Source organism: Haliaeetus albicilla, chromosome 3 (assembly GCF_947461875.1).
Source record: "Haliaeetus albicilla chromosome 3, bHalAlb1.1, whole genome shotgun sequence".
Lineage (NCBI taxonomy): Eukaryota > Metazoa > Chordata > Aves > Accipitriformes > Accipitridae > Haliaeetus > Haliaeetus albicilla.
In genome coordinates, this window is record NC_091485.1 from 134,440 (window position 1) to 147,379 (window position 12,940).

Sequence of the window (12,940 nt, forward strand, 5' to 3'; positions counted from 1 at the left end):
GACACTGACAGAGACAGAGACCGTGAGAAGCACAGGGGGTTGGGAAACTTAGAAAGAGAGGTATCAGGAGCCCTGCAGACAGAGGGAGGGTGACTAAAAAAGGGGCAGGAAGCAGCACAAAGGGTCACAGAGAGTAAGAGACGAACAGGAAGGAGGACGGGGACAGCGAGATCCAGAATGACAAAAATAAACAGCAACAGCGAGCAAGACAAAGGGACAGACAGAGAAACAGAAAGTAGGAAGAAGAGAGATAGGAAGGCAGGGACACAGCGCGGCACGTACAGGCGCAGAGACGAAAAGAACGCCAGGGGAACAGGCCAGAGAAATTGGGAGGCAGGGAAAGAGGCGGATGCAGATCAGGACAAGGAGATGGAAAAGGAAAAAACAGCGACTGGCTGCAGGACAAAGACGGGGATGGGGGCGGGGGGGGAGAGGGAGAGGGAGCAGGACAAGAACGCAAAGAGAAAAAGAAAGGGGGGCAGTCGAATGAGAGAGAGAGAGAGGAAGGGGGGAGGAAGAGGGAGCAGGACAAGAGAAGAGACAGAAGAGAGGAGGCACAGGGAAGCAAACTAAAAAAAAAAAAAAAAAGAGAAACCAAACGTCACAGCAGCATGAGAAAGCGAGGAGGTCAGGAGAGGGGGAGGGAGGGACCGGGAGGCACAAGAGGAGCGACAGGGCCCCGAGGGCCCAGGACTCACCACAGCTCTCGCTCTTGGAGCTGCCAGGAGACCTTGCCAGTTCAGACGCTTCTTTCTCCTTCTCTCCTCCCTTCCTCTTCTGTAACTCCAGTCGCTTGGCTGTCCTCCACATAACGGAACACGCGAGCGCCTCACAGCTCTTACGAGATGAGGCCTCCTAGACACGTAGCCTCGCTCGCTCGCTCACTATGTGGCCGTACCGCGCTGCTGGTCATGCATACAGACCCTGGCGGTCTAACCTGCTGTGGACTACGAGGCGGGATCCTCCCACACCCAGAGAGGCAGGTTCTCTCTTGCCTGCAGCGGGAGGCAGCTGCCAGCCAGATGGCCTGCCGTTTCTTCTTCTTTACCTTTCTGTGGCCTCTCCAGCTTCAGCAGCTCCCGTCCACAGCCAGTAAGCGCTCCGCCTGTCCCTCTGTGCTCCCGTGCCGCGAGGAGAGGGAGGCCAGGCAGAGACAGCCCACGCAAGCCTGAGGCTGCTGCAGTCAACGGCATCCCCGGGGACGAACGGACAACCGCACTCACAGCGTGACCTCTGGGAGAGGGAAAGAGGCAGCAGCCACCCTTATTACCGTAGCTCGACCCTGGCCGGAGCCCCTCCTTCCGCAGGGGCTTCCGCAGACGCCGCTCGTTCCCCGCGCCGCTGCTAACGGCACCCACGTTCAGGGAGACTCAAGAACATCGCAGGGCCAGCTTGCTGCCCTCACGACAGGGCTCGGGGGCTGCCTGCGGCTACAGCACAGGCAGGCTTCAGGGGAGGGGCTGGAGCTGGGGGCAGCCGCACGGGCCGAGCGAAGGCGCCGGGGGAGCTCCGGCGACTCGGGGAGGCGCCCGCTGGCCGCGCCTGGGGGGTGCCCGCCTCCGTCCCCTCTTCCCTTCTATCGGCTCTCGGGGAACTGCCGGGCGCTGCCCTGGCCCGGCTCGCCTCCGGCGGACCGGGAGCCTGCCGCGGCGGCCGCTTCGCAGCTTCCCGTCCCGCCAGCCCCGGGCGGCCAGCGGGCAGGAAGCACCCCCCGCCACCGCCACCGCCGGAGGGGATCGCTCGCCTCACCCGCGGTCCCGGCGCTCGCCCGCTGCCGCCGAGACCCACGCCCTGCGCGCCACCACGCTGCTCCCAGGGACCACGCATGCGCCGGAGGGATCAGAGCCGGCGAGCGAACGCCGGGCTGCCCCACGCGCAGGACAGCGCATGCGCCCAGGAGGCGCGTCCGCACGGCTGGTCGGGGAGCGGGCGCAGCGGGAAGCCCGCGGAAAACCACACGAAACCGGTAACGCTCCTGCGTCTGACCTGGTCGGATTCTGGCGGCCGCGGCGGCAGCGAGGACTACGCCGCGCCCGAGAGCCACGCTGCCGCCCGGCCGCCGAGTCCGCGAAAACTACAGCTCCCGGCATGCCCCGGGAGGCAGCCTGCCCTGCTGCCGGACCCCGAGGGGACGCCGCTTCCGTTTCCGCCCACCCCCACGCCGGCGCAGCCGCAGTTCCCGCCGAGCCCCCAGCGCCGCTCCGGGCAGCTCCGGCGCGCTTTCGCCGCCCGGCTCCGGCACGGCGCGGCACCCCCCGCCCGGCTCCGGGCAGGGCACGGCCCCGCTGCCGCTCCGTGCGTCCGACACGGACCCCGCCGTCCTCCTCGGGGCTTTCCCCGGAACCCGCCGGCCGATTGCGCAGCCCCGCCACCGGGCGCGGTGAGCACCCCCCCCCGCGCGCTCACGTGCTCCCAGCCGCCCTGTGAGCCCCCCCCTCCCCCCCCGCGCGCACGTGCTCCCAGCCCCCCTGTGAGCTCCCGCCCCCCGCGCGCACGTGCTCCCAGCCCCCCTGTGAGCCCCCAGGGCTCGGCCTCGGCACCGGCGGCCCCCACCTCCCCCGGGCCACCCCCGCCCCCGACGTTCGCGGTCCGAGGGGTGCCCGGCCCCGCTCACCTTCTCCCGAGGGGCAGCCGCACCCCGGCCGCCGCTCCGCTCCTGCCTGGGCTCCCACCGGCCCCGCCCCGGCCCCTCCCCCGGCAGCCCCCCCTGGCCAGGGAGGGGCCGTCCCCATCAGCCTCACTGCCCGCACCTGCGGCTCCTCCAGCCCCGGCCCGCAGCTGTGGTACCCAAATCCGGAACAAAACTCCTCAACACCAATGTGAACTTAAGCAGCAGGCACTTCCCTGATTGAATGAAAGATGTCAAGAGTCATCTGAGTTGGAAGAGGTGTTAACTGGGGTCAAAATACAGATTTTAATACCCCTCTTATTTTAGTTCTAAGACTTGGCCATTGCCAGGTATCATCTTTTCCATTTACCCAGGTCCACCAGCGAGGCCACAAGGGAGATTTCTTCCAGAGAGAGAATAGAGTTATTAAGTCTAAAGTCCACGATTTGCCTTTCTGCTTCATGAAAAGGTGAGTGGATCATATATCATCACTACTCACCCAAACAGTTAATGTTATAAACGCTCGTGACAAATTGGAGGAGCCAATTTGTATTGAATAAAAAATCGAATTTATTAGCAAGCGATAAGAGAGCAAAACAGCACTGGGCGGCCGGGGAGGCAATGCTCCGCCACAGGCCCGCAACTTTATGTTACCGTTACATTCCTTATATACATTTCATGTACCCCCTTTCTTGTAAGTCTCCGCCTTGTCCTGCTTCTTCTTTCCTCATTTGTGCAGGTCTGTTACTATGTAGATTCGGTAAATTTTCTCAAGGATGAGTATCCTTTGATGTAGAATGTCTTTTGATGTGGAGAAATACAGTCTTTGTTAATTGCAGCTGTTGTCCTTCCTCTCCTTATCTAGTAAGTTATAGCCATTGCTTTCCTCCCCCTTATCTAGTAAGTTATAGCCTTTGCTTTCCTCCCGTGACCTTCACGCATCACTTAAGCAAGTTTTTGTTAATTACACAAGGCATATGTTAACTCTCAATATGTCTCTTCCCCCTTCTCGATTTCATGAACAAAGTTAACCCGTTCATTACAGTTAACCCTAAACTTTTCACCTGTCCTTTAATACAGTCAACTCCAAGCTAAATTTTTTCCGTTATTAAGAGGGGACCAAAGATCATGTAAAATATATTATACTTTCTACAAATACATCCCCATCTTAGAGCTTTAGCTACTAGAGAAAGTCTTTGGAGTTTGGGGTCAGAAGAGCTGCAAGTATAAACCTTCATTCAGCTCTGTTTAGGAGGTGTGATTTTTCTCTGGTTGTCTAAACCAGTCTAAATTTCCATAGATGGTCCCGACTCTGGGTGGCTCTAACAAGGATCCTGGAACTCCAGTAAATTCTAAACAGCATTTTATGTTTCAAATATGATCCCAAGTTCCTTTTTGCACTTGTCTCTACGGTTTTGGCAACTGACAGCCCCAAGGGCTGCTTGTACAAGTTTCTCCCGAAGGGCGATTAAATGAATTCTTTTGTCCATGAGGTGGATGGTTTGGTAATGTTATAATTCACAACGCTATAATTCCTTCTTTCAAATTAAAAAAAAAAATTGCCTTTTAAATCCATCCCATTTAATTTGCTAAAATGATTCTCATTGTTCTGCATCTTTTCTCAAGTTTTGGTTAAATTCAATGTCAGTATTCTCCACGGAACTAGATTTTCATCTGACTTTGGAATCGGAAGGCAGGCTGTTACTGAGGTTAAATTTTGTGTCTTTACAAAACTTTGAATCAGTTACAAAACTAGATTATTTTTTTTTTTAATCCAAATTACAAAAACGGTTAATCTCAAGATTAATAGCTCAAACAATAATTGTTTCATTTTGTTTATCTCATGTTTAGAACCCCTCAAAAAAAATGCATACGCCCTCTAAACACACAAAAAGATTATTGCCCTCGACAATATTCCTAATAGCAACCCCAATATTATCAACTTTACACAGCTGTTTTCCCAAACAGATAACGTGAAACTTACTTATAGATTTTCAGTTTGAAAGGGCCAGTTTCTTTAGACTTCCGGTTTCTTGTTGGTGCTTTCTTTATTCTTCAATAATGAAGCCAAGGTTCTTCTCCCAGACCTTTACTGCTGTAAGCGTTGTTAAAATGACTCGATACGGTCCTTTCCACTTCTCGGTGATTTTATATATATTCAATCTCCTGGTCGGAAGGGATGCGCTGCTACGTCCAATTCTAAGGGTCCAGCTGTGGAGACATACTGACAAAGTTCTTGAAAAGAATCGCTTAAAGAAATCATAACACCTTTTAAAAACATTATCTCCAAAGGCACTCAAGATACTCAGAACACAGGACTCTTGATATGGTCTTTCATACAACATTTCATAATGACTTAAATTTTCTTTCTCTTCTGGCTATACTCTGATTCTTAATAGAGCCGTGGGTAATGCTTTAACCCATGTGAGGAGTGAGGTTTCCTGGCAAATTTTACTCGACTGTTGCTTAAGGGTATAGTTCATTCTTTCTCTCTCTCTCTCTTCCCCCACCCCCCCCCCCGCCCCCACTTGCTTGTGGTCTATGTGGGGTGTGATAGTCTCAATCTATAGATAATAACTTGCTCAACTTGTCTCATAATCTTTGCTATAAAATGAGAGCCATTGTCAGATGACATTCCTACAGGCACCCCACATTTTGGTATTATCTCTTTGAGCAAGACTTTGAGTACTTCCCTTGCTTTGTTGGTGCGACAAGGGAAAGCCTCGGGCCACCCAGTAAAGATATCAACTAAAACTAGGATAGATCCTTCTTTTCAAGGCAATTCTATACAATCAATTTGCTAATATTCTCCTAAAAAAATTTCCCTATTTAAGAATCCCAAAAATGATCTTATTACTGATTCGGGGATATTTTTATATATAAATTTCACATCCGCTTCTAATTGTTTAAACAATCTTTGTCATATTTCACTTTCTGTTCCCCAGTATACTTCGTGATGTTCAGCTCGGGCAATTTCTCTTATTATCGTGGGTGGGACTATTCTTTGACCTGTCGGTGTTACAGCCTATCCTGTTTCATTTTGTTAGCCTGCAATCTAATAATTAATTCTTCATCTTTTTCGTTATAATTTGGAGTTTCTTTAGGCAATTTTATACTTTTCTCTGGAACTAGTGCTAGGATGCCTTTTTCCGCAGCTTCTTTAGCAGTTTTATCAGCCAGTCGGTTACCTGCGTTAGGACCGGTCTTACCTAACTGATGTGCTTTACAGTGCATTATCGTGACTGCTGTTGGTTTTTGAATGGTTTCTAACAATTTCGGTATTTGTTCTGCGTGCTGAATGGTGGTTCCTTGTGCAGATAACGGTCCTCTTTCTCTCCGTATCGCTCCGTGTGCACGTACTACTCCAAAAGCGTACTTTGAGTCTGTCCAAGTGTTGACTCGCTTTCCTTGACTTAGTTCCAGAGCTCGAATAAGAGCTATCAATTCAGCCTTTTGGGCAGATATCGTCGAAGGCAAAGTTGGCAACGCAATTACCTCCTCGGTAGTTACTGTCTGTCTTGATAAACGTTTTCCTTCACAGACGGAACCGCTTCCGTCGGCATATAGTTCCCAATCCGTTTCTTCTAGCGGCACATCTCAGAGATCCCGTCAGCTGGAGTAAACTCTTTCGATTGTCTGCAAGCAGTCACGTTCCAGCTCTCCTTTAACTTGATCAGTTGTTGAAAACGCAACAGGGTTAACGGCGGTAGTAGTTTTTAGGTAAACATCATCTTGTTCCAGCGACGCCACTTGGTATTTCAGCATTCTGCTAGGGGATAACCAATGCCCCCCTTTCTGTTTTAGCACAACAGTTATCGTATGGGAAACATACAGTAATCCTTTGTCCTCTAATCCTTTGTCCTCAGGTGAACTTACGAGCTTCCTGGATCAGTAGCACAGTTGCAGCGACGGCTCTCGGACGACCAGAGCATCCCAGACTCACATTACCTAATCGCTTCGAGAAGTAGGCCACGGCTCGCCCACTTGGCCCTAAACCCTTTCCGACTTTCCGGTTTTAGGGGGTATCGTTTAATTCTTACCGGATTCGATCCTGGCTTTAAATCAACTCTCACAGGTTCTGCTTTTTGGATTTACCGGGAGCTTCCCAGTCCAGACGATTGGAATTACAGCATTATACTTTGACTGGTATAATCTTCCGCTGTCGGTAAGCGTCCTGTTAACAACAAAGCCACTGCTTCGATACGTTTAGTTTCTGGAATTAAAGTTTTAATCTCTCCATTTTTAAATTTAATTTCTGCCTCTAAGTTCTCAGATAGATCTCTCCTTAACAGGATTTTAGGAGAATTTGGCACATAACAAAAACTGCTGAGTGACCCGTTGCTTTCCTAATTTCATTGTTAAAGATTTAAAGAAGGGTCTAGTTTCTCGTTCACTTGTTGCACCGACACCACCAATTTCTTCAAAACTTAACTCTCCCTCTAAGGTATTTAAAACTGAAAAGGTGACCCGAGTGTCAACTCAAATTCAATTTTCTGTTCTCCCAGTTTAGCTGTAACCAGAGGTTCTGCTGGGAGACTCCCCTCCGGTCCCCGTCAGATACGTTCACTTAAAAAGAACAAATCTACATATGGCACTTTATTCCATTTACTCTCTCTCCTACAAAACAACAGGAACTGCAATATAATATGGTAACTCCAAGTTCTGTTTGTTTACCATTTTTCCTGCAATTCACCCCAATGTGCCAATAAACGTCCCAACGGTGATGTTTTTGGTAACTTTTCTTCAGCAGTTCTATTTCCTGCACTCTTATTCTTAAACAATTTTGCTAATGCCATTATACTTATATACATTCAAGTACCAAATACCAAACAAATGCAAATGACAATTGTCCCAAATAATACACAAAGTCCAACCCAGCAATAGCTTTCGCTTATGACTTACGGGCAGACGCCTAGGCTTCCGCTGCAGACGGGTACCCTCCAAGCCCCAACCCTGCGAAGCTTTCGCCGCGCCTCACGGGCGGGCTTTCCAAACCAATTCCAAAGAAGCAGCGCCTTACCTTTTTTCCAGGCAACGCTGCGAGGAGCTTTGCGAGTCGAGGGTGATGGTTCTCCCCGAGAATACCTCGGTGCCGGCCGGAGTTCGATCGACGCTCGATCTCGTCCGGTCTCACTCGCAAGGTCCCATCTGGGTCGCCGAAACCGTTACCGAAATCCGGAATAAAACTCCTTAACACCAACGTGAAGTTAAGAAGCAGGCACTTTGTTTATCGCAGCGCTGGGGACACGGGGGATCGCTCCTCCAAAGGCGTGTCCCGCTTAGTATCAAAATCCATCCGTTTTTACAGGCTTTTCTTGTCAGGTCATTGTTACCTAAGCTCCTTCCGTAAAAATGCATACTCTGCTCGTTCTTAAATTTAACCTTTATAATGATCGGTCCTTTGATTATATAACCTTATCAATGTTCTTATTTAAAAACAATCATTGGCCAGTTACACTTAGCTCTGCTGACTGGAATCTTCGATACTCAAATCGAGATGGGAAGGGTAAGGGGGTTTCCAAGCAGCAAACTGGTGTCCATGACGGTTTCCTTAGTTTCCTGAAACAGAACGTAGAAAAACCAGTAACTTCCTGGTGAGGTTTCTAGGGTTAGCTATTTCAAACTTTAACAATATTAAGGTTCCTAGAGTCACGCGAACACAGTTCCTAAAGTTTCTATGGCTACGTTTCAAACTTAACGATCCTATACGTTATGCTTCACAATTTTACTTCTTAATCAAACCTAACTCTTCTGTGGGATTAAATTTTGATTTCTTTACCAGAATATTTGCAACAGCTGGAGCCCAGCAGGAATGGGGGGAGGGGGGGGGGGGTGCACGGCCCGACCCCCCCCCAGCGCCTCACCTCCTCCTCCCCTGGGCTCCCTCACGGCCCCTCGCCTCGTGCAAAGGGAGCGCAAACGCAGCCCGGAGGGCAAAGGGGACGGGCGGCCAGCGTTTATTCAGTCAGTCGCGTGCCTATCGAGTCCTGCCAGCGAGTCTGCTCCGGGTCTCGGGGCGCCCCCCGGCGCCCCCCCTGCCCCTCGGACACCTCTGATAGCCTATTTCCATACATTCTGTGTGGCACGTCTAAATATTGGGATGGTTTTAATATTTTGTACCAGCTGTGGAAACTGGTTTGCTGCTAGGTGACTGCAAAAGTGAGATTTGGTAAATAATTATTAGAAATCTTATACTAACACTACGACTGAAACAATAGACAAAAGTATAGCCAAGCAATTAACTAGCAGAGGTAGGTACTCCTAAGTTTTGCAGTTCTTTGCTCTTATGACTAGATGTTCCTGTACGCTAGATGAGAACAATGCTGAAACTGACCACAGGTGATTGAAACTGCGTTAAGCTTCAAGATCAAAGAACAAGGACAAGAATAAAGACTTCGGGGACAGCCAGCAAGAACTTCCAATGGGTCGGTGGTTGCAAAAGCAGCCCTTCGTCTCAAATGGATCCTTCACGGCGCGCGATCGGATGTAGGCAGTACTACGATAATCGGTTGCCATCGTTTTTACGTATATGTATACTAATCTGATTAACATGCAATTAGTTATTCTGTATAACCTGTTTGTGCTAAAGCTGTGGCATGCACGCTAGGTGCAACTATCCCCCGTGCATCCAGCGCTGCAATGAAGAACGCCTGCTTTCTAAAACTCCAAAACGAGTCTTAGGGAGTTTCTTCGACCGGCTTTTCCATATCAGGGGTACAAGGGAGGAAAGGAAAAAGAAAAAAAAAAAAGGCAGCGGTGTGGGAAAGAGAGGGGCCCAGGGGAGGGGCAGGGAGGGACCAGAACGCGGAAGAGGGGAGGCAGGGCCCCGAGGGCCCGGGGCTCGCCACAGCTCTTGTTCTTGGCACTGCCAGGAGAATTTGCCAGTTCAGACGCTCCTTTCTGCTCCTCTCCCGCTCCCCTCCTCTTCTGTAACTCCGGCAGCGCGGCCGTCCTCCCCCTAGGAGAACACGCGTCTCATAGGTCTTGCAGGACGAGGCCTCCTAGGCACGGAGCCTCGCTCGCTCGCACGCTACGTGGCCGTACGGCACCGTCGGTGCTGCGTACGGACCCTGCGGTGCACCTGGGCGGTCTGGCCTGCTGCGGACTACGAAGAGGGATCCTTCCACACGCGGAGAGGCAGGCTCTCTCTTGCCTGCAGCGGGGGGCAGCTGCTGGCCGGCCAGCCTTCCATTTCTTCTTCTCTACCTTTCTGTGGCCTCTCCAGCTTCAGCCGCAGCAGCTCCTGCCCGCAGCCGGTAAGCGCCCCGCCTGTCCCTTCGTGCTCCCGCGCCGCGGGGAGAGGGAGGCCAGGCAGAGACAGCCCGTGCAAGCTTTCCTCGCCGGCGGCGTTTCCTCACCGGGAGGAAGCAACGAGCGCGGCGGCACCTGCCGCCGGTGCCGCACTGCCGTTACCGTCGGACGGCAGGTGCAGGACAGCGGCAGCCCCGCGCCCTCGCAGCCTCCGAGCTGCAGTACCGAACATTGGCCGCGAGGTGGCAGCGGCGAGCGCTTGGCACAAGGCGGCAGCGCGCACGGGCGGCACCGCAGCTGCAGTACCGAAGTCTGTTCAATAGGTGGCGGAAGAGAGCGCTGGCGAAACGCGCCGCCACCGCGCATGCGCGGCTCCGAGCTGCTGCCCGCGTTTTGGTTGCCAGGCGACAGCAGGAGCGCCGTAAACCGCGACGCCGCGCATGCGCGTTTGCCGAGGCGTCGTGTCGCGCTTTGGTTGCCAGGCAACAGTGGCCAGTGTCGTAAACGCGCCAAGGCACATGCGCGGTTGCCGATCTGCCGTAACACGTTTTGGTTGCTAGGCAACAGGAGGGGCCGTAAACCGCACCGCCACGCATGCGCGATTGCAGAGGCGTCGTGTCGCGCTTTGGTTGCCGGGCAACAGCAGCGAGCGCGGTAAACGGGCAAAGGCGCATGCGCCCTTTCCGAGCAGCCGTAAAGCGTTTTGGTTGCCGAGCAACAGAAGGAGCGCCGTAAACCGTGCCGTCACGCATGCGCTCTTGGGGATGCGCCGCGTCGCGCTTTGGTTGCCAGGCAACAGCGGCTAGCGCCGTAAAAGGCGCAACGCGCATGCGCCCTTGCTGAGCTGCCGTAACGGGTTTGGTTGCCGAGCAACAGAAGGGGCGCCGTAAACCGTGCCGTCACGCATGCGCTGTTGGGTAGGCGCCATGTCGCGCTTTGGTTGCCGGGCAACAGCGGCCAGCGCCGTAAAAGGCGCAGCGCGCATGCTCCCTTGCCGAGCTGCCGTAAAGCGTTTTGGTTGCCGAGCAACAGAAGGAGCGTCGTAAACCGCGCCGTCACGCATGCGCTGTTGGGGAGGCGCCGTGTCGCGCTTTGGTTGCCGGGCAACAGCGGCAAGCGCCGTAAAAGGCGCAGCGCGCATGCTCCCTTGCCGAGCTGCCGTAAAGCGGTTTGGCTGCTTGGCAACAGCGGGAGCACCGTAAAGCGCGCCGCCGCGCATGCGCCCTTGCTAATGCGCCGTGTCGTACCTTGGTTGCCCGGCAACAGCGTCGAGCACCGTCAACGCGCCGCCACGCATGCGCAGCTGTCGAGCTGCTGTACCGCATCTTGGTTGCCCGGCAACAGCTGGAGCCCACCGACACACGCCACCGCGCATGCGCCCCTCCCCAACGCCAGTTCCCACCTTCGGTCACCGGGCAGCAGCATCCGCATCCCCGTAACCATCCTCTTCTGAGCAGCAGCTGGATGAGGGATGACTGACAGCTCAGCCCAGTAGAGACCAGCCACAGGCGCCAGCTACTTACTGGGGGCACAGGGCTTACATTGCCCTGCCCTTTCCCCACTCGCAGCCCGGGCAGTCATCTTCATCGCCTCCGTTCCAAAAAGCACCCGAGTGGCTGGAGCGTTTACAGCAGTCAAGTGCAAACAACAGACAATTCGGGTGGTCGCTTCTGTCCCTGCCCCCCCACCCCATCATCTAGAGAGGAGAAGCAGCACAGGGACCTGCAAACGGCAGGGGGGAGGGGGGGGTGGTCCCCTGGAGCAAGCCCCAGGGACTGCTGTATCCCTCTGCATGTGGCATCAGGGTTGCGGGAGTGAAAGCAGCCAGTCAACAGCTGCTGGCGAGAGATTTAAAAAAAAAAAAAAAAAAACCATAACGCCTGGTTCAGGTGACAGCCTGGAGGCAGGCCACAAGAGACCCAAAGCTGCTCTGTGCCAGAGGGGCAGCTCTGTCCAGCAGGAAACGCCGCGTCCCAGCGCACCAGATGCCAGCGGCCCACCTGCAAGCGAGCGATACCCTGGTGACCCTGGGGCTCGGTTGGGGTGGGCGCACCTTTCCTCACCTCCGTGCTATCGGAACTCTGCTCTCCTAATCCTGCACGCAAGGCTTCTTGTGCGGGGCTTGTCTCGGATCGAAGACACGCTGCACGGTGTTACTTACCGCCCCGCCCTCCGGCGCGCAAAGTAATGCGACGTGAAGCAGGGAAAGCAAAGAGGCGTGTCGGGATATTAGTAGACCTCAGCAGACAACCGTAGAGCCCTCGAGGTTCCATCTTTGCTCCCTACAGGAGCGTGGCTCCGCACTCCTTGCCGCTCCCGCCAGCGAGCGTCACAATTGCCCTTTGCTGCCTGCAACACGCAGTACCTGCGCGGCCCCAGTACTACTGCCTACTACTATAGCGAGAGGCGCTCGCTATAAAGCGGCAATGAAGAACAAGGACGGCCCGTCAAGATAGCAGGAGGAACATAGAGAGCCTCCAGCATCAGCCAGGCAGGGCTTGCAACTCACCTCGTGTCGTGGTTTAACGCCAGCCAGCAACAAAGCCCCACGCGACCGCTCACTCGCTCCCCCGCCCCCAGTGGGACGGGGAGACAATCGGAAGGGCGAAAGCGAGAAAACTCGTGGCTTGAAACGAAAACAGTTTAATCATTTAAAAGAAACAACAACAACTTGTAAAGAAAAGAAGAAAAAAAAAATGACAGAGAATGGGGTGCAGGCAGCATGCCAGGGGTCTGGAGCCTGACGGATGATGGGGGGGTGTGGAATATGGAGGAGGGAAAGGAATCTGGGGGAGGGGACAGGAGATAGAAGAGCAGGGCATGCGGGGGGAAACGGGACAGGAGATAGAAGAGCAGGGGATGCGGGGGGAAACAACTCGCGTGGGTTAAAAACTCGAATGGGTGAAGGGGGCGGGCTGGAGCAGCGGGGGGCATATATGGGGGAGAAACACACGCCGGGGAGAGGGTAGGTGAGGGTACAGAGGTGCATGGGGGGACATGGGTGGGGATGACCTACCCCAGGGAGTCCACCCAGGATGATCCACAGCAGGTAACTCACCTGGGATAACCCGCAACAGAGCA

The 12,940-nt window shown here is 53.7% G+C and overlaps 1 long non-coding RNA gene across 1 annotated transcript; it reads left to right on the plus strand.

Moving 5' to 3' along the window:
* Positions 1 to 2,547: 2,547 nt before the first annotated feature.
* LOC138684657 (uncharacterized) lies at positions 2,548 to 6,873 on the plus strand. Its single transcript, XR_011323883.1, has 3 exons — positions 2,548 to 3,077; positions 3,909 to 3,953; positions 6,628 to 6,873. It is a non-coding gene; the product is annotated as an uncharacterized lncRNA (long non-coding RNA).
* Positions 6,874 to 12,940: the final 6,067 nt, after the last annotated feature.